We start from the raw sequence: 22,732 nt of genomic DNA on the forward strand, positions 1-22,732 counted from the left end.
GGCCAGGGGAGAGTCCTGGATGCAGGAACTTGCATTTTCTCTGCAGCGAGTCTCTCTTTTCCCTGGACCACAGATACGGACACCAAGCTGCGCCTCTCAGAGGTGCATGATACAGAAGAAGGCTTGAGGAGGGGACAGAAGGGAAGCGTGTCTCTCACGCCCCACCTGCGTTTCAGCAGTAAGCTGTGAAAACTCAGCAAGCCCAAGAGAAACGCCCAGGTCTCGGGGAGCCCCCTTTCCCTCCTCCCGGTGGGTGGGCCTCGCCTCACCCCCTTCAGGATGACCCAGCGCCCGCAGGCCCCCCGTGCCCACACCGCCTAAGATGTGTGCGGCAATGCCGGCCGGTGGCTGGAGCTCTGCCCGTGAAGGGGCCCCGGCGCGGCTGCTCTGGACCCCAGCACCCGGTCCTCCTCGTCCCGCGCCCCAGATGCTCAGCCCTGGCGAGGAAGCGGGTGAATGTGGAACTGAAGACCCCTGGAGAAGGGCCAGGCCAAGGGTCTGTGCGACTGGGGACAAGCATCAGGGCCTCAGGCTATGATGAAGACTAGACGGTGATCCCAGGGACCAGTCGGCCTGAGGGCGGAGGCGTGGGACTCCCAGGGGACCACCGCGGCCCAAGGACGGTTCTGTCTCTTCCCGTGGGTGCTCCTTGCATGATGGACAGTCCTTGTTTAGGGGCCAGAAAGAACACCGGCCCACCTCCAATTACTCTTTCCCCCGTGTCAGAAAATGAACTAGTTTGGTGCCGTAGACTGCCTGTCTGTGTCTCCCCAGAATTCCTATGCAGAAGCCTAACGTAGAAGGGGTGAGTGCTCATGTAAACGAGGCCCCCGAGAGCCCCTTGACCCCCTTCCATCAGAAGATGACCATCTATGGGCCAAGAAGTGGCTTCTCACAAGACACCAAATCTGGATCTGAAGCTGTAGGAAATGGCGTTCGTGGCTGAGCTACCCCGCCTATGGCACTATTGGTACAGCGGCCTGAACAAAGACACGGTTGAAGCAGGGCTGGCAGTAGACAGCGGGTCCCGGCTGGGGACCAGGGAGAGATGGGCCCAGCCCGTGGCCAGCTGGGGAGGGAGGAGCAAGGCTCTGGGGTGAGGAAACTGCCAGGGGGAGTCGATCCTGGCAGGAAGTTCCACGGATGCCCACAACCCCTGGAAGGGGAGCTTCCCCCTGCTGACCCCCAACGATGGTCCGGCTGCGGGACGCCTTCAACTCCTTCTCCTTCAGAGAGCGGGAGGGAGCTGGGAACCCCAGGCCCTTGATGCCAACCTCTCACCCCGGCCCGCCTTCTATTCCTGCACCTCCACCGCTGGCCTCACCCCACATAGGTCTTGCTCCCTTGCAGAAGGAACCAGTCATTGTATTTCAGCATTTGTATCAGTACTATTATTATTACTTTGTCAATCTCTGAATTGATAGAGCACCGAACCAAATCAAGTCAGCAGCTTGGTATGCCCCCACCTCTAACAGTTACACAGCTTTAAAGTATTACTTTAATACATTAGTTCCCAGAGAAATTGGAATGGCAGGAAGAGGAGAATTCATCTCCATTTAGAAAAGGTGTGTGCACTGTACTTTATTTCTAACTCTCGGCAGCTTTCACATGATGGTGACTCACAGAAGTGGTGAGGAAAATATGTTAATTAGCAAGGTTATAATTCCCTAGCTACGCTCCTGGTGTGATTCATGCTGCATACTATTGGGGGAAAGGGGCTAAATGATCTGCAGTGTTTTACACTCCATGGCAATTGTTACATTTTTAACACGAAGTCAGACACACCAATTCTACAAAAGGGGGATGCCCTAGATGTGCTCAAAGAGCCAGCGGTGTTTCTGAGGATTTTTGAACACCCGGCTCACAGGACACTATACACAAGGGACTGAGTGGCAGGTAGATTGGGGAGGTTCACACCGAAAATCTGGAGCGACGTTCCACAAAATGGTTCTTTATTTAAGAGCACCAACAGTGGGAAAATGATTGCTACTTGTTTGAAACAAAAAATTAGTAAACCATAATAATAACCACTGGATTAATGGTGGTAGATTCTAGGAAGTGGGGTTAGAATTCGGCACAGCTGTGCTCCGGCGACGAGCAAGGCACAGTCCCCAGCCAACAGCTTGGGAGCCGGTGAGGGGCCAGTGCTGTGTGCAGGGCCATGACTGTCCTGTGATTGCTGTTTGCTGCTAAAAAAGCCCTTTGGAAAGATGTCGCCACGCTTTTTCCATATTGTTTTGGTTTGTTTTTAAAACACCCATATGAATGTTTTTAAAACACCCATATGAATGTTTTTAAAACATTACATATGAATATTAACTTGGGTCATCCCCAGGATTGATAGGAAATAACAAAAGGGAAGGTGTTGGAAGGTGAGTGGCCCATAATATATAGCCCTTATTTTATTGTTTTCTGGCACCTGGAATGCAGTACTAAAGGTCTACACTGGTTATGTGAAAATGCACCATATCAGATGATAAAAACACAATATACAAACTGCACAGAAATTCTCCAAAGAGAATATCATGCCAAAGAAGGCAGGAACCCTTTAGAAATGGGAGCCTATGTGATTGAAGCAGTTTGCAATGCAGATAATGTTTCTAAAATTCTCCCAGAATTCCTGCCCGGTTAGTTGAGAACCCAGACCATCCACAGTGTGCGTTTTCATGTGATCAGCCCTACTGGCGTCCTGCGGATCCTGTCACCGAGATCACTGAGCTGACTAGTGGCTTCACAAGAGACACTGCCAGACGCTTCCATTAGAATGGACACAGTTTCAAGTGCTGGCAAGCTACAGAATGCTTGGTAATAAGACAGTTCCCTTCATGAACGGCTGTTGACCGGGCTCCGCCAGCCTACCTGACTCTTGCTACTATTAGAGACTCTGCTCACAAAAGAGCACATAGATGGTTCTCATCATTTATGTACTAGAACATGTAATATCTTTTAAAAAGTTAAAAGTGAAAGAATGCAAAGGAAGCAAGCTGGAGTATTCAGAGAGGAAAACTTAAGTCAATTAATGTCAACACTGCAGCTGTGAAGATGACCCGGGGACTCTTCCTGGCATGTCAGTGGAAAGGGTAGCCTGCAAAAAATAAATTATTCCTTGTATAAGCAAAGACATGCCTCATAAGTTGAAGTAGGGATATAAAGGAAAATCAAGTTGAATTCCCTACGTATGGGTAAGAATATCTCAAGACTGACTGTATGATCAAGTTCTAAGAGGTGTGTTCTGTAATTTCAAAATGGGTCAGGTCTCTGCTAAGAACCAACTCCATAACTTCGACCTAGCTCCTTTTCGATGCCTCAGATTTTCCTCTTGAAGCTGGAGGAGGAGAGAAGATTCCCTGAGCCAATCCACACCTAAAATTCTATCATTCTATAAGCATGCACTGGAACAGGGGAAGGCTGTCATGGAAGGAAGCATCACCTAGTCGAGGGCATAGGGGATGGACAGCAGCCAGCCTCTGAAAAAAGGGAAGGGTAGAGAGTTTGAGAAGACCTGTTTTTAAGGCATAGAACAGATTCAACATAAGTTACAAATAAGAGAAATTTGAGGAAGACAATAAGGAAACCATGTTTTCCTCTTATCCTTTCAATAGATTTGTTAAGTGCCTCCTGACCTGGCCAAGTGCTTGGAATGCACAGCAGGATAAAAGCAGATGGATTCCCTGCTCTGGCCTTTCTTACAGGGTGAGGCACACAGATGAGCAAATATGAAGGAGATTCAACGAAGTGCGAGCAATGTAGATGTTGCTAGGTGGTCATGTGTATGGTTTTATGATCAGTTCTCTGTGTTTTCCAAATTACCTACAAGGTATGTATCATTTTTGTAATAAAAATGTATTTTGAAAAGCTACTTCATGTAAATACTAGATTTTATGTTTATCAGGGTGGCTTTACATAATTACTTTGAGAACGAGCAGGTGAGCTACTGAGGCCCAGGATGCGTGGCTTATTACGACCACAGAAACTAGAAGAAAAACCAGGCGTGCATATAACCACCTCTCAGCAAAGTTAGGCTTGTTTCATTTTTTTAAGCAGGAGAGCCGGGAGTCAAGTCTCCTCGTCTGAGTCCCCACTGCCCAGCTCCTCCCACCACCCACAGTGTCTGCTAATGAGCAATACGCAGCCTTGAGCGTCGGGTAAGAACTGTAATATACTCAGTCATAAAAAGTGAAATGAAAAAACCTACATACACATCTTCAAAAATTTGAGTCTCACTCTCTTGCTTTTACTTTCCAGCACCACTGTTCCTTTTCCGTTTTTCTATTTCTATAGAAGAATAGTATATACTCTTAAACAATATTTGAGAAAGAAAGAAAGGGAAAAAAATTACGTATTCCCACTATACTAAAATGACTCTTGTTGCTAATGTGGAATAATTCCTTTTACTTTGCCCCTAGAGTTAGTTTTTTTAAAAAAAAAAACATTATTATAATTATTCTGAATACCAAATTACAAGCTTTTGGTGGATTTCTACTGTAACTACCCAATCTTATTATTAGAAATTTAGTCCCCAATGAGGGGAATAGCCCCAAATTAAAAGGGTAACTAATACACCAAATAAGCAATCTTAGATCACTGTTCCCTTAACGGTGTCCCTAAGACACGAGGCTCATGAAATGTTCCATAAGAGAAAGGTTTTGTGGTAAAATCAGTTTAGGAACATTTCATATTCTCATCGCATGCTGGAGACCAACAAAAATCTGAGAAAAGTGTTGCTTAAGAAAAGAGAAACTTTGAACTTTTGTTTAGCTCTACATGTCCTAAATTTATTTGTACATGGAAAATTTTAAGAATATTTTACCCTTATTAACATGCTCTGGAATAGGACAGAGCTTGGGATACACGACACCCCCTTCTTCTCCAGGGAGCGCTGTCCCCAGGGTCAGGGTGCGGAGGACGGCACTGTCAGGCAAGGCTGTCCCCGCCATGCAGGGCCAAGAGGGAGGGACCCCAGGAGACAGGGAGCCTCCAGGATCGGCAAGGCCCACAGGGAGAGGGGCAGTGGGGACCCCCGGGGACTCTGAGCACTTGGAAACCACATCTGGGAATGAGGCGTTCAGCCCTCAGTCTTCCCAATGCCGTCCAAGTCTTTAACACAACATTTCAAGATTCTGAATTTTCCCTGTAAGAGGGGTCAGCCAATAGAAGGAGGCTGGAGAAATCGCTAGGCGAAGCAGAACTACTGACATCGTTTGATGATTCTTCTGACAACATTTCTTCTTCCCCTTGAGGCCTTCAAAACATTCGGACTTTGCCTCACCGTACTCCTGTCCTCACATTCAAGCACAAAAGTCTGTTGATCCTGCAGTTGAACATGTCTCATGTCCTTTCTTTCCTCTCTACTCCCACCTTCTCACTCACTTAGTAACTCTTTTCCTGGCACCTACTCCCTTCTCCTGGGGCATGGAGTCGGCCCCGGGGGCAGCACACACTTAGTGGGGGAGACTGCCACAGACGTGTACCCCCCTCTGCAGGGCTGGCGTGCAAGGCCTCTCCTGCCTCCAGGCCCCCCTGCTCCAGCACGTCCCCTGATCCTCCCACACTTCCACTCAAACCCCAAATCTGATCACGTCGCCCTCTAGCCTACAAATAATGTCTGCCCAATGTATCTATATGCATTGTTGTTGAACAACGTGAAATGCTTGATATTCTCACAAGGATGACAGTTTCACATTCAACATAATAAAATGAAGTTTCCATTTTTCTATTTGTTGGCCACCACTTCACATGAAAGTCTTGAGAAAGATCTTTTCCAAATTTGAAAGGCATGTTAGGTATGGTCACACTTAAAATATAGACTATGAGGCATGCAAACAAACCACTTTAGGAGCCCCAAATCAAAAGCCAAAGAGCGCACTCTCCAGCTTCTGGCAGGGCTCTTTCTAGATGCCTCTCACACCCAGTGGGTGGCTCCACAGCGAGAGCCAGTGTCTGCTCCTGCTCTATTTACCTGTACCCCAATCGATTTCCTGCACATTCCAGGGTTTTTGTTTTGTTTTTGTTGTTCATGTTTTACTTCCTTATTGGGTTATTGTGATAATTAAAAGTCATAAAAGAAATAACGTATGGGCACAGGATCTGAACAGGCACTTCTCCAAAGAAGAAATTCAGATGGCCAACACACACATGAAAAGATGCTCCACATCGCTTGTCATCAGAGAAATGCAAATTAAAACCACAGTGAGATATCACCTCACACCAGTAAGGATCGCCACAATCCAAAAGACAAACAACAACAAATGTTGGCGAGGTTGTGGAGAACTCCCTCCTGCACTGCTGGTGGGATTGTAAACTAGTTCAACCATTGTGGAAAACAGTATGGAGGTTCCTCAAAAAACTCAAAATAGAAATACCATTTGATCCAGGAATTCCACTCCTAGGAATTTACCCTAAGAATGCAGCAGCCCAGTTTGAAAAAGACAGATTCACCCTTATGTTTATCACAGCACTATTTACAATAATAAAGAATTGGAAGCAACCTAAATGTCCATCGATAGATGAATGGATAAAGAAGATGTGGTACATATACACAATGGAATATTACTCAGCCATAAGAAGAAACAAATCCTACCATGCGCAACAACATGGAGGGAGCCAGAGGGTATTATGCTCGGTGAAATAAGCCAGGTGGAGAAAGACAAGTATCAGATGATTTCACTCATCTGTGGAGTATAAGAACAAAGAAAAAAACTGAAGGAGCAAAACAGCAGCAGACTCACAGAACCCAAGAATGGACTAATAGTTACCAAAGGGAAAGGGACTGGAGAGGATGGGTGGGAAGGGAGGGATAAGTGAGGGGGGTAGAAAGGGGGCACCATGATTAGGATTAGCATGTATAATGTGGGGGGGACACGGGGAGGGCTGTACAACACAGAGAAGACAAGTAGTGATTCTACAGCATCTTACTATGCTGACGGACACTGACTGTAAGTGGGGTGACTTGGTGATGGGGGGAATCTAGTAAACATAATGTTCCTCATGTAATTGGAGATTAATGATGCCAAAATAAAAATTTTTATAAAGGAAATAACATATGTAAAGTAGGTGACAAATTACATTTGCTATTAGCAATGGGCCTGACAAATTTTTACTTTCTCCAAGAAATCTTTATTTACAGCCGTGCGGGAAATACGCTCTCCCTCTGCCCTGCTCGTGTGGCACTTCCTTGGTACCTCTAAGAAAGCACATGTCAGGACCTGGCTTGACTTAGAATTATTTATGCATGTGCCTATTTTCTACCCTGGATTATGGACCCCTTCTGAGCATGAATGATTATTCATTCACACATCTCACCCATGTTGGGCAGGGGGCCTTGCACAGGGAAAGTCATTTGTCAAGCATTAAGCACTATCAACTTGATGATGATTTGCATCAAGCATATTTTGAATTGTACTGCATTTTTTTTTAGCGAGGGTCAACCCCCCTCCAGTCCTGGAGCAATGTTCAGGAGGTAGGAAGTTAGGAATTTTTCCAGTGAGAAGCCCCGCACAGATGGCAGAAATGTGGGGCCCAGATGCCTCTTCTTATCATTCTCCCTGGAACAATTCCACTTGCCTAAAGGTGGAAATGTCTTTTCATCTTAGTCATAGTGAAGGGCCCCCACCAGTAAGATGGTGAACTTCCAGCTTCTCTTCTGGGTCCTCAGTTCCCAACGGCGCCACCTAAAGACCTATCACCTCTCTCCCCACTCCCACTCCCAGCACCCAGCCAATAGCCACCAGCCCCGTAGAAGTGACACCACAATCACCCCATGCCCCTTCCTATATAACCCAGCACCTTTCCCCAATAAAGCGGAATTCTCCGGTGAATTGCTGCTGTGTGTCGCTCCTTTCCTTTCATTGGTGCCGAAACCCGGGAGACAGGACACCCCAACTGGGCCCCATCTTCCCCCCGACACCAGCAGCACCTTGCCCTCGTCCTCTTTTTCCGGCGCTGGCTCCTCACACTCACCACTCCTCTCTGGCCTTTGGGTAAGTTTTCCCCCAGAGTGGGTCACTCTTCCCCGAGCTATCGCAGCGCCATTGACTGTGATCGTCCGGCAAGGCCCTGACGCTCGGGGACGAGGAGGGAACTCTCCCTGCCTCCGGCCTTCACGGCTGCGGCGGACCCTCAGGCCCCCCTACAACAGCCATAAACGAGGGGACTCCTTTGTGGATGAGAACGCTCCCTTTTCCACTCCCTCCTTCCGTTCTACCTGCCAAAATCCGTTCCGTCCGCCGAAAACTCCTAGTACTAGGTACCTCGTGACCCCGGCCCTCTGCCTTCCTAGAGAAGTCTGGGTGACGACCCACACTTCCTAAGAAACTGACTCGTATACGAGTTTCCGCAGACCCCCAAGGATCACCGGGGACGCCCTTTGTCTCCTTGCCGTCTGCTCCCAGTCCGAGGGTCTCCGTTCATCTTCCCCTGTTTGTCTCCTTCTCTGTCCTTTAGCCATGGGAGCCTCCTCACCCCTCCCTGGAGGTTCACCTCTTGAATGCCTGCTCAAGCATCTAGCCACCCTCTCCCTGACGCCCGATATAAAACCAAAACTTCTCCGCAAATACTGCTCCCAAGATTGGCTGACATGCCCCTAGACAATCACAACCAATGGCCCGCAGGGGGAACTCTTGATCCTAACATCACTCGCGATCTCTTTAACTACTGCCAGCGCCTGAAAAAATGGAAGGAGGTTCCCTATACCGAAGCTTTCCGCCTCCTCCTCCCGCCTCCCTCGCCACCGCCTCCTCCTTCCCCCCCGCCTCCCCCCAAGTTCTCCTAGCCTGCAAGCCGTCTCCCCCGCAGAAGCCTCCCGTCCACTCCCTTCCCCCTCCTCTCCTACAACATCCCCTCCCCCTTCCTCCCCCACCATCTCCTCCCCCACCTCACCCCCCTGCAGATCAAGCCTGAGCCTTTCAGCCCCCCTCTAACTAAGTCCCAAGAGCCTCCTCTGTCTTTGCCCCCACCACCTGTTTCTCCCCCACAGACTGAGCCAGAACCCTTCAGTCCTCCTCAGACTCAGTCCCGAATGGCCTCCCAAAATTATCGCACCCACCCCGGGAGGTAGCAGGATCCGAAGGCATCGTGCGCGTTCACGTCCCTTTCTCCTTAAGAGATTTAGCCCAACTGGAGAAACGCCTAGGTTCCTTTTCCACTGATCCCACGACATATATCAGGGAGTTTCAATGGACCCTCCAGTCATACAGCCTCACACATCATGACATTTTCATGCTCCTGGCCAATACCCTCCCTCCTGAAGAGCGTAGACGAGTTTGGGACTTCGCCCAAACGCACGCCACCGAAACCCACAGGACTGACCCCACCTATCCCCCTGACCCCACCGCTGTCCCCGAACAAGACCCACACTGGGATTATAACACCATCGTGGGTCTCCGCTCTTGAGATATCTTCGCCTGCTGCTTAATAGCAAGTCTGAAAAAAACAGCTCGTAAATAATCAATTTTCAAAAGCTCCCTCCGAGTTCTTAGACAGACTCCCTCAAGCCCTATTACAGTTACCAGCCTGGACCCAGAAACGCCTGATGGGACACATGTCCTTATGACATACTTCCTAGCTCAAAGCTACCCCGACATTAAAGCTAAACTCAAAAAGTTAGAACAGGGCCCTGCTACCCCACAGACTGAGATCCTAACGGTGGCCTTTAAAGTCTTCCATAACCGGGAAGAGGAGAAGGAACGCCGTAAACAAAAGGCTGATCAGGCCAATTTCCAAATGCTGGCCCAGCTGATAAAACCACAACCTGGGCGCCCTTCTACAAACAAGCCCCCCCCAGGAGCTTGTTTCAAGTGCGGACAAGAAGGACATTGGTCAAGGGCGTGCCCCTCCTCCAGATCTCCTACCACCCCATGCCCCAGATGCCACAAAAAGGGCCACTGGGGGTCTGATTGTCCAGCCACCCGAAGGGGAGGCTGGACGAACAACCCCCATCCTAAGCCCGCTGTAGTGGGGCTGGCAGAAGATTGACGGGGCCTGGGAGGTTCTCGCCTGACCATTTCCATCACCAACCTGGAGCCCAGGGTTACTTTAATAGTAGACGGTCGCCCCATCTCCTTCCTCCTAGACATAGGAGCCACCTTCTCAGTCTTGCGGGAATACCAGGGCCCTACCACGCCTGCCATTACTCCTATAGTCGGGGTAGGAGGTAAACAGATTTTCCCATTAAACCCCCCCCTTTTATGCACAATCCAAGACAATCCCATACCTTTCTCCCACTCCTTCCTGGTTATGCCCCAGTATCCCATCCCCTTACTAGGACGGGACATCCTTTCTCTCCTCCATGTTTCCATAACTATATCCACTCCCACAGCCCCCAGTACCCCCTTTCTGATGGCCCTCATAGCCGACGACCCCCCTCTACCCAATGAAAGCTCCAGTTCCGCCCTCATACACCCTGTAAATCCCAGAGTTTGGGACATTACAAGCCCCTCCATGGCTCTATGTCCTCCTGCCTCTATCAAATTACGTGACCCCTCTCAGTATATCTGTCAGGCCCAATACCCCCTAATCACTTCAGCCCTCATAGGCCTCCAACCCATCATCCAAGATCTCTTAAACAAAAATTACCTCAGACCCACTCACTCCCCGTTTAATCCCCCATATTAGCTGTTAAAAAAACCAACAGATCTTTCCGCCTCGTCCAAGACCTTCACCTCATCAACATGGCCGTTGTCCCTATCCATCCCTTAGTCCCAAATCCATACACCCTTTTATCGCAGATCCCTGCCTCAGCCTCCCACTTCTCAGTCCTAGATCTCAAGGACACATTTTTTTCTATCCCTCTGGACCCCTCCTCCCAAGATTTCTTCGCCTTCACCTGGACGGACGCATACACAAGACATTCTGAACAACTCACTTAGACAGTTTTGCCACAAAGCTTCCGAGTCCACCTTATTACAATACGTGGACGATCTTCTACTCTGCAGTCCTTTGTGGGAACAGTCTCAACTTGACACTGCCTCCCTACTTAACCTTCTAGCTTCCAGAAGTTACCAAGTATCCCCTGTCAAAGCTCAAATCTCTTCCCCTTCTGTCACTTACCTCCGATTTCTTCTATCTCAACAAAGAAAGTCCATTACCTTAGACAGAAAACAGCTCCTCTCTGACCTGCCCATTCCCAAAACCAAGACAGAAATCCTTTCCTTTCTAGGCCTGGCTAGGTATTTTAGAGCGTGGATCCCTAACTTCTCCCTGTTGGCAAGAACCCTATATGACCTCAGCAAGGCCCCCTGAAGAACTGTTATCCTCCTCACCCCGACACTCCTTCATTAAGCTCCGTCGAGCCCTTGTAGAAGCCCCAGCTCTCCATCTTCCTGATTTGTCGAAGCCCTTCTCATTATACATTCATGAGAGGTCCAGCCAAGCTCTAGGAGTCCTAGGCCAATATTATAGCCCATCCTTTGCCCCAGTAGCTTATCTTTCCAAGCAATTAGACCCCACAGTTCGGGGATGAGCCCCCTGCCTACGGGCACTAGCCGCTGGACAGCTCTTGCAGAAGGAAGCTCATAAACTGACATTCGGGGCGCCCCTTACCATTCTGTTCCCACATCACCTAAAAGAACTCTTAACCTACAAAAGTTTACAGACTTTCCCTCCCTCCAGACTCCTGACCTTCCTGTCCTCTTTCCTCCAAAATCCCGTTCACCCCCTTTGCCATCCATACCCGAATCATGACTTTTTCCTCCTTTACCACTCTCTTGCTTTTTCTCCTCATTCCTATTGTCTTCCCCGCCACCCCAGCCTCCTTTGTATGGTGATTCAAAGTAAGACAGACTTACACACAGCATCAAATAAAAGTTACTGCCCTCATTGCCACATCAGACTGCCCTCTGAAAGGCTGCTCCGAGCCTTTATACCTCCACTTTCCTCCCTCCACCGAAGTGTTCACTAGCAGCTACCTTTATTCTCCCTACCTCTGCTTCCTCTGTGACCAAAGACAAGCCTATTGCAGGCGATGGCAAGACACCTACGGGGGATGTCCCTACTGGTCTTGCGCCATTCACTACATGGGTAACTCCCAGTACCCACAGTATTACTCCTCCAACCATTTCATGAAATACCCCAACGGCTCATTCTCCTTATTAATCCCAGATCCCTGGGACTCTCGATGGGCCGCCGGGGTCACAGCCTCAGTTTACTATGAGGAGTCCTTGACCCCCCACGGTACCCTTCATATCTCTCGAGAGTATTTTCCCTCTCACTCCCAGATCTCTCAAGTTGCATCAGATATCAGACATTCCGAAAAAGTCATTATCCAAACTCTTGATGGCACTTCTTCATCTTCTTATTCCTCCTACTCTTAGTTACAGCTTATTCAAGACACCACCATCTTTCTCAACCACACACTCAACACCGCCAATTGTTTCTTGTGCGCATCACTACAGCGCCCATTGCTGGCCGCCGTGCCCCTTAATATTTCCAACTACTCCTTCCATGCAGAAAGACAACCCCTCCGCCCCCTGGCAGACATACCCCTATGGGAACCAGAATATGCAGATAATCTCACCATCCACCACTGTGTAGGCCCAGCTCCACCCCCCTCCAGCGCACTTCACTGCCTCTCTATCTACACCCCTACCTCTGGCTCTAAGACTTTCACTCAACTGGGACACTTCTTTCAGTGCAATGGCAGTCTTTTCAACTCACTGCCTCCCAACTCCAGCACACCCTGCATTCTCGTCACCCTAATCCCACAGCTTACACTTGACAGCATGGCAGAATTTCATGAGCTCCAACCTCCCTTGCCCTCATGCACAAAAAGGGCTGCTTTCCTTCCCATCATGGTCGGTATCTCTTTGACCACCTTAGCCATTGGTGCAGGGTTTTCGAGAAGAGCCTTGAGTCACTCTCTATGGGCAATTAAAGATCTCAACGACAAACTTGAAAGAGCCCTGACATCCTCTGCTGATTCCCTAGCCTCTCTCCAAAGACAGGTCACTTCGCTAGCTAAGGTCACCCTTCAAAACCGGCAGGCCTTAGATCTGTTTACAGCCGAGAAGGGCGGCACCTGCGTCTTCCTTCGGGAAGAGTGCTGCTATTACATCAACGAATCCGGCATTGTAGAAACTGACATTACCAAACTCACCGACCTTGCCTCCAGCCTCCACTCTGCTTCCAATTCCAACCCATTCTCTTCAATACTAACAAACCCCTTCCTCACCTGGCTGTGGCCCATTGCAGGCCCTATAATAATCATTCTCCTCGCCTGTCTCTTCTTGCCTTGTATAGTAAAGTTTATCAAATCCCAAGTCGGTAAAATCTCTAATCAAACTTTCAACCAGCCTTTACTCAGGAACTACCAGCTTTTAGCCACAGAAGATCCCTCACCCTCACGTAACCTCCTCACCACACACTGAGACGGACCCCCTCTCCGCTAGAAACTGTTCCTGGAAACAATGGCCGCAGACGCCTGGCTTCTGGCACCCGTATCCTCTTGGCACCATTAGAATCAACAAGTTCTCGACCTATAGTTACAAAGAACCTTCATTGATTTCCAACCTGAAGAAGTCCACATCTACTCGTCCTTACTGTGGGGAGTCCTATCAACCCTTTCCTCCCCGTCCTCAAGCCCTCACTCCCTTCTCCGCCCCCGTTCAGCAGGAAGCAGTCAGAGAGAAAGCAACGTCCACAACCCCATAGAGGAGAAAGGGGGGAATGAAGGGCCCCCACCCATAAGATGGCGAACCTCCTGCTTCTCTCCCGGGTCCTTGGTTCCCGCCAGTGCCACCTGAAGCCCAATCACCCCTCGCCCCCCTAATCCCAGCACCCAGCCAATAGCCACCAGCCCCGTAGAAGTAACACCACAATCACCCCATGCCCCTTCCTATATAACCCAGCACCTTTCCCTAATAAAGCGGAATTCTCCGGTGAATTGCTGCTGTGTGTCGCTCCTTTCCTTTCACATAGTGTACATGAAGTCACCTTTCGTAATGAGACGTTCATTTCCTCTTCTATTTTATGGTGTCTTAGATGTATGACTTGCAGGCATAAACCTAATTATCTAAGCCACCAGGAAAGTGAAGAGTTAAGGGAGTATATTCAAGAAAACTCATGTCCTATGACTTCTTTTTCAGTGTTTTGGGAACTTGAAGCTATCGGGAAGGGCAAACCATGGAAGGCTATTTCTAGTGAATGACTTCCACACTCCGTCCAAGCCTTCCATTTACAATGAAGGAAAATAAAGTCCAGAGAGCTGAAGAAATATGCTCAAAAAATCATGTAGTGAGAGGAAGCATTTCTGTTCTCTGAGAAGGATCTAGGCCAACCTATAGGGAAAGCAAAGGGCCAATTTGAGATGGTTTCAGAATCTTCTAATTTTAGGTGTCATCCCTTTCCAATCTCACTCATTATCTTGCTTTTTCTGTCAAAAAGCTGACAGAAGCAGTGGCCAGGTAAACAGCAGAGTAAAAGAGTGGTTTTAAGTGCGGCTCCGTGGAGGACTGCTCCTGGCGGTTTCTGGGAGGCCAGGGAGGCATTACAAGGGAAGGGACCACGGTGCAGAGGGTCATGCTGCAACTCAAGGTTTGAGAGCAAAACATGCTCTTTTAGGTTTAGAGAAAACTATCTTTCTTGTCCTCTGGAACTTACAGCTAGAACAATACAAGGTGGAGGGCAGCGTTGACTCACCAGACATGGAGTGAGGGAACCACGGAACATGAGAACATTCATTCTATCTCTTTCCTGTGCATCACACTTGTTTGCCCTGTCGCCTGCGCAGGAATCAAACCCCTCTTACGATGCCCCCGGCCCCACGTCACTACCTCCCTGTCCCAACTTTCTGCCCACCATCCCCTGTGCCATTCTCTTTCCTGAGTCCATGATCAGCCTTACTCTCCTTCCATGCACAGATCTAGCCAGGTCCAGATTGATTTCAACCAGGCCCCTTCCCTGATCCAAAATGCAGAAAGGTAAAGTAAAACCCCTTGCTCTCCATCCCTAAATCACAAATGGCAGAAAATATCATGTGTTAAAATTAAGTAAATAAACATGACACTTTAGCAGAGGCAGAAGAGTGCTGGGACTGAGAGGGAAAACTCTGGGGCCAGACCCTGTGGTTCCAACCCTGGCTCATCACTTAACCTCTGCGGGCCTCAGAGCAGTGATGTTACCAACTGCATCGGTGAGGGTAGTGGTTTGATGGTAAAATTACAAGAACAAAACGAACAGCCGCCTAAACGAGAGAGAAGTTTGCTTCTCCCTGATGAAGCAGGGGAGGGCGATAAGGTGGCTGCATGACTGCGGGGCTGGGCTCCACTGCACTGTTGTTCTGCTTTTCTCAGAATGCGGCCTCCATCTCCTGGGCCGTGACGGCTCCTGCGGCTGCCACATGATGTCCATGCTTCAGTCAGCAGGAGGCAAGAGAAAGGAGGGGGTGCCCTCATTGCCATTACAAGTATGCTACGGAATTTACCCCAAGTCACTTCCCCTCGCATCCCGTTGGCCAGAACCTGATCGATAACCACATCCAGTTTCAAGAGATGCCATATACCTTGCTAAAACTTCTAAAACTAAATCAAAACAGGAGCACAGAAACTGGAGGGAAACGCAGGGACCTCTGCCACCCCCTGCTGTAGAGCTGTGCAGATTAAATGAATTATACATGTATAGCACTTAAAACATTAGAAAATCCTTAATGATTGTTAATTTCTAAAACAGTAACAATCCCACCCATTGCCTACTCCACCTGGTTCTTCTCCGGCTTGTGGACAATATGTTTGCAGACCATGAGAGTCATGCGAAGTATCTAGACCCTTTAATTTAGGAAAAGCTAATTATTTACTAATATGAAGTGAATGTTAACTTTTTAAAATGAAAAAAAGTGAACGTCAAAAGGACAAAATAAAGATTGCACCCATCACCCATTCAGTTATAAAAAGCCACATAATTATGATGGCAACAATTATGAGCAATATAATTTTTCTGCTTTTTTCCAGAAAATCCATATGTAATACATCAAAGTACTAAGTCGGAAAATTAGAAAATTGTGGCATCCAGAAAAATCATTGTTTGCTTTGGCATATGTTTAAAAGGACCTGAATTTCGTAACAAAAAGAGCTGGCAATTATAGAGTTATTTTCTGTACAAAAAAAAAAAGCAAAGGATTTAGTTTGTTGGCCAAAGTGTTCACAAACACCTGTGAGTACTTCTAAGTGAATAAAGAGATTTTCCTACTCAGATGTGGAAGCAGAAGTAAAGTGAATGAAGACAATCATTGAAGCCAACAGGGGGCAAGATGTTGCCAGATCACCTGTGGGTAAAGGGGAGGCTTTACCCGTGAGCAGAGCCTGAACGGGGCTCACGGAGAGATGCTCTCAGGTCACCACCAGCTCCGGGACAGCGCAGAAAGCTGATGCCCTACCAGCGGATGAATTCATACTCTCTGTGTCATCTATACCACAGAACTCTGTTGGTGTCTTGGAGACTTAGGTAGAACAGGGTGCTGGTTTTGGAGCCAGACCATCAGAGTTTAAATCCTGACTTTACTTACTGGCTGTGACCTTGAGCAAGTTAGTTACACCTGTGTGTGTGTATTGGCTTTGTCAGGAACAGTAATAGTATATACCCCATAGAGTAATCATATTATTTTAATTAATAATATGATCAATAATTAGTAATTATAATTCTTATTGATTTATTAATTAAAATGATATGCATAAAGGTTTTAGAGCAGAAACATTCAGGGAGTGTTGGCTCCTTAATTATTACTATTATCCAAGTCTTTTGAAAGTTTTACAGCATTACAAAGATTAAACTCTTACCTTTACACAGCTTTACCAGTCACAAAACTCAGCTATATTCACCTTATTTGATTGTCATTACAGTTCTCAATTTGGGTCAATATCCCCATCTTTTTTTGTTTTTTGGTATCATTAATATACAATTACATGGGCAACACTGTGGTTACTAGATTCTCCCCATTATCAAGTCCCCCCCACATACCCCATTACAGTCACTGTCCATCAGCATAGGAAGATGCTATAGAATCACTACTTGTCTTCTCTGTTATACTGCCTTCCCTGTGCCCCCCCTATATTATGTGTGCTGATCATAATGTCCCTTTTTCCCCCTTATCTCTCCCTTCCCACCCACCCTCCCCAGTCCCTTTCCCTTTGGTAACTGTTAGTCCATTCTTGGGTTCTGTGAGTCTGCAGCTGTTTTGTTCCTTCAGTTTTTTCTTTGTTCTTATACTCCACAGATGAGTGAAATCATTTGGTCCTTGTCTTTCTCTGCCTGGCTTATTTCACTGAGCATAATACCCTCTAGATCCATCCATGTTGTTGCAAATCACAGACCTCAACAAACAAAAATCCCCATCTTAAAGGCAAGAAAACTGAGGCTTGGAGACAGGAAATTATTTGTCTAAGGTCATTTACGATCTTAGACCCTCCAAACTAATAGGTCAGTACTCAAGTCAGTGATTTGATGCTCTTGCAAATCAGCTTCCTCTTCTTTAATCAGAGGAACACTGGTGGCCATGATACAAGAGCCTTAGGTAATATGGGCCAGGCCGCTCCTGCTGTGGAGGGCTTAATGAACCGGGCTGCATGACCGTGCCTTCCTGGATGTCCCTGGTGGGGCCCGGGAGAGCACATGACCAGACGGCAGAAGCTCCGCTCCAAGAGAGATGGCGGCCACTTTCTATTCCAATCAGATTGGCCCTTAGAGAAATAGCTCTGACAGTTTGTGTGAGGAAGAGGCTCACTCCTACCCCATAATCTCTATCACTCTCCACCTCAATTTCTTAAAATAGGTAATTTTCTTAGTAGTGAAAATGCCATTTTAAGCCCCCTCTTCAAGCATAATAGTTGCCCCTAAGTCCCACCTCTACTGGAGTTCTGAAGCTGCCACTGAAAGGAGGCCTGACAAGTTCCTACCAGCAACAGAAGCTATGGAACATAGAGAGGGCGGCCTGGGCACCCAGGGGAGGGCCTGCTTTCTATAAAGAGGGCCTGGTGGCAGTGTAGCTATTGCTGGGCTGCTGCACCGTCCAGCTCTGGGAGCAGGGCCAGTTTCTGAATCATGGTAAAAGATCAACAAAATCTTATTTCCTGTGGGCAAAAGCTAACCTAGTTCCAGTGGCTAGCTCAGTGTTGAATCCTGCATCTGAGAGCCCATGACACCTTTCAAAGCTTCACATGGTCTCTCCTGCTCTACATGAGTGTCTCAAGGTACCTGATGGATCCCTGATTCTTGCAACCAAAGACTAAGACAAGGAGATATGTAAATTATCAGTGAAAACCTCTGTTAGGGGTCTGAAACAAAAATACCCTGCTCTGCATAGGAAGCCATATGCACAGAGATCCACAGAGGGCTGATGCACAAGAGACGAAGGATACAGAGGCCCCGGGGGTGTTGGCGGGGGGCAAGGAAGGAGACACGGAGTCAGAATCCCTCAGTTCAGCTCTTCCCTTCCCTTGAGCTTTTTGAGACATGCACTGGCCTTATAACAAATGCTCTATTTTGGCCTACGGTAGCTCAAGTCAGATTTTCTGTACTTTGCAACCAAAAATAGGAATAATGCCTATATTTCTCATCCCAGAATTCTGCAGGGAATCAACTGGATTCACTTTGCAATTCAAATATGAACACACACACCTATGACCCCAAACAGGCTATCTGAGAAGTCTAGGAAAGCATTAGGTTCCAGTGAAAATCTAGGACTTAAGTGTCTGGTTTTGAGAAGGTAGTAAAGTGTACCAGTGATATCCAACTAGGGCAACATAATTATTGGTAAAAAAAAAAAAAAAAAAAAGTTCCATGCCTATTGTAATGTTTCTGAACACAGAGCACTGGTGCCTTGGTGAGAGGACAACCGAACAGCAACCCTAAAGAGAGAGCCCTCCGCAGTGCTGGAGGTCTGTCTGCTCGGAGCCATCTGTGTCCGTTCCAGGGAGGTGAGGGCAGTGAAGGAGAGACCTTCCCTCCTCTGAGAAGATTTGTTTTCATTCCAGGGCAAAGGCTTTGTCTCCTCCACCCTTTCTCTCTCTCCCTTCCTCTGTCTTTCTGTTTTCCCAGAGATCAGGATGCGGAGACATTCCAGTGCCCTACATCCTACCCAAGCTGTGAGTCTCACACTGAGGTGCCCGTGCAGGCCTACCCAGCTCTCACACAGCTGTCACGTAGGGGACTGATGTTTGAAGTAAGCAAAAAAGATCTCTTTTCTGATCCAGTCAGATGGCCCATGTTTCTGTTAGTTTGTTTGTGTATAAATATAACTATGTAAAACTGTATAACTCTGTAAGTTTCTCATTCTCTCTGTCCAGTTTCACTTAACCCTACATCCCAGATTGTCCAAGTTAGTTCTAGTTTACATACATTATACAGAATAAATATTAATAAACCTCATTTAATTATCAAAACTCTCCCTGTTTGGAAGGTTAGGTATATGGTAACACAACACACAACCCATCTAATGTCAAGAGGTATCCATAAGGAAGTGCAATACTACCTGATTTTTTTATGTTTTTGATATTTTCTGATTCATGCTTCTAATTTGCCAACTCAGATGACTCTGGATATATGGCCACTGGAATAGTAAAATTGTCCCTTGAGCCTCCTCCCTCAATTCCTCTGGAACTTGGTACCCATGTGGAAGCAGTACATCACCTGCCTTGTCATACAGCATATTTATGTGCCCCTTGTCCCCACTACACTTGTCCACAATATTTTTCTTCAAATACATGCCCACTGACATTTGTAGTCTGGAGTTGAATGAATGAAATATCTCTTGGATAAGACAAATGTTTATCCCCAGGGTTAACTCCTTAAAGACTCAGATTGTTTTCAGCTTTACTAAGAATGGTTCACCTGTTGTGCCCAAGTTGTGCAGCAGCAAGTCCCATTTTGCATTTTAAACAGGACTGATGTTGGTTTTCCTCTACAAATGGAGGGTTGAGACACAACATTTAATCATTTATCCCAGGTTAATGGCAAAAGGGAAAACAAAATCATAAAATACAGCTATGGAATTCCTGCTCAGCATTCTTTCTTCAGTATGACTGTGTGTTTCTATTTTGTGTGTTTGCTTTGTGAACACTCCTGTGTGACTGTATTTTATTCATTATAAGAAATGCTTCTGAAATATTGGAAACGTCCTCCAGTCTAATAACATAACATTAATAATGATTCATTCTTAAGGACCACGTTTTATTTACACAAGTTAGGAGAAATAAAGCTGAAAGAGCTAAAGCTAAAAAAATATAATAATAAAGAGGCATAACAGCTGGAGACTTTTAGTAAAACTAAATCACAAGTTGGGAAAAAAAAGCCAGGAGTAAAGATGGTGCTGTTGATATTGATTTTGTACATGATTATGTACATATATTTTGTATGTCTGTATATACATATATGTTTTTTATTTTGGAACTAGATAGCTAGACCCAGAATTAGAAATTTTTGTTCAAACTTAGGATGGGACTGCATTTAATTATACTTTTTTCTACTACTGGAAGAGACTAAGCCCCAGCCTCAAATGATAAACCTAATGTATATTAAAGTAAATTTCAGTTACAAAATTTTCTACAATTGGGAAGGAGCCTAGTTTAGCCCATAAGTTACAAAAATAAAGTTTTCTCTTTGCCATTTGTTCCCAGACAACATAATTTAGGTTCATCCCAAACAACCCTATAAAGCCCAATGCCCTACTTATATTTATGACAAGCTACCTATCAGTAATGATTTATTTATATTATTTCACTCTGAACTACTTTTAATTCAATTCTTAACCACCCCCATTGCCACCAGCCTTTACCCGTCTCTCCCCCTGCCCCAGTCTCGATCCCCTGACAACTGTTTTCCTTGCAGTGACCAGCACTGGTCCCTTGTCCAGCACTGGCCTTTCATTCTGTAGGCTCTTGCCCGCTGCATGTGTTGGCTGCCTAAGATCCACCAGGCAGTGTCTTCCAGTAAGTAGGAAACAGCGTTATTCTTCATTGTCACTCAGCCGGTACAGCCAAGGAACGAGAGAAGGTAGACAAAGAAAGCAGGAAGCACTGTGTAATTCTGATCTCATGTCAAGATCCAAATGGTGCCGGGTACCAAGAGAATTCTGGGGAATGCAGGTGAACAACACTTAACAGTTTCTGTGTGAGAGGATAGCTGAACGGGTAGCACAGGTTCAGAGGGCGCGGAGAAAAGCATGCTCATTTTATTCCCTTACTCTACAGATGAAGCCAGAATCCTGCAGAGGGCTGGGAAGCGGAGCTAGAAATCGGGGGCCCTGATCTCAGCGGGAATGATCGCCAGCCCCACTGTGGTTTAGGGTTGAGTGTCTCCCAGAGGGTTCTTATGGAGAAAGGAAGGAGGATGGAGGGACAGGATCAGGGCTGGAGGGATTCCCTCCCCTTTCCCCTGAGGCTTGGGGAGAATCACTCTGTGCAGTGCCTTCGGCTCTTGGAAGGAGAGTTGCCGTAACAATATAAATTTACAACTGTTTTGGATATGAATAAGGAACAGCAATTCTAGTAGTGTTAGTAACTAATACAATTATGAATTTTGAGGGCAAAAGCCTGTACTCTTAATTCCTCCTGTGTCAGTTTCAAATATTATAAAATACAGCCCAAATATCAAGGGTTCCATTACGGCCACCCGCACTTCCCTCTGCCTGGCACCTAGCAGCGTGCAGAGCTTCTTTCTCGCTCGAAACAGAGATCCCATAACCAATAAGCACAATGTTAACAGGCCCTGCTGTGATATTTAATTTATAGGGGAAAAAAGAACCCAAAGAAAATTCAACTGCAGCCGTAGGCGGGCAGTCTATGGCTCAGCCACTCTGCATTTTAACCAGCCTATAATATTAAATATTTAGGCTCAGGGGATCTGTGATAATTTAGACCCAGCTGTAAGATTGGCTTAACAATCAGGAAAAATAACTTTGCACCTCAGAAACAAAATTAAAGTAACAATCATTAAACAGTGTAATTGACTGAGTGTGATAACTTGGAGCTATTCAAACAGAGGTGTGCATTTTCCCATTGTCTCAAATTGTCAATAAAGTCATCATTTAATATAGTTTATCTAGCAACCATTAAATAACCCAAGAATGGGAAAGCCTAATAAACTGTATAAAGTACTTTACTGCTGCACAAATTTTACATAGCTCTATGTGTACATATAAATATACCTCATTAATCCAGACACCACTAATTTAGAGAGTGGATTACTACAGACACTGAATATTTTTTAAACTGTTCAGACACAAAACCTCTGTCTGGATTAATAATACAGCATTTAAATGAGTTGGGTGCTGACAGGAAGAGAGGAAGATGCTCAGTGTCTTAAAGATCTTTCAGGTTATATTGTTATAACTGGATTACTATTTTGAAATTAAAGTGTTGATTGGAGGGTGTGATGAAATCCACTGGATGAAGAGTGTTGGGAGATGGCACAACACAGCTGTCGGACTGGCCCCAAGGGGGGTTTGAATCCCAGCTCTGCCACTTACCTGGCTGGTAAGTTATATTTAATGAAATACTGCTTTTTATGAATAAAAGGGTCAAAGTACTTACAATTGAGTCTGCTCAAGAAAATCTTGATCACATAATTACCATGTTTGTGTTTTATCCAGACTCTGACTCAAGTAGGCAATGATTCATTAAACAACAGAATCCAACTCCTTCCAAGAAGGTGTTTTCTGGGCCCGGAGCAGCTGGCTTACTTGAATACATGGGTGAGGACTCCCCTGAATGCCCAAGGGGTACCTTCGGCAATGGATCAGTTTGTTCTTGGT

The sequence above is a fragment of the Manis pentadactyla genome, chromosome 16, assembly GCF_030020395.1.
Source record: "Manis pentadactyla isolate mManPen7 chromosome 16, mManPen7.hap1, whole genome shotgun sequence".
NCBI lineage: Eukaryota > Metazoa > Chordata > Mammalia > Pholidota > Manidae > Manis > Manis pentadactyla.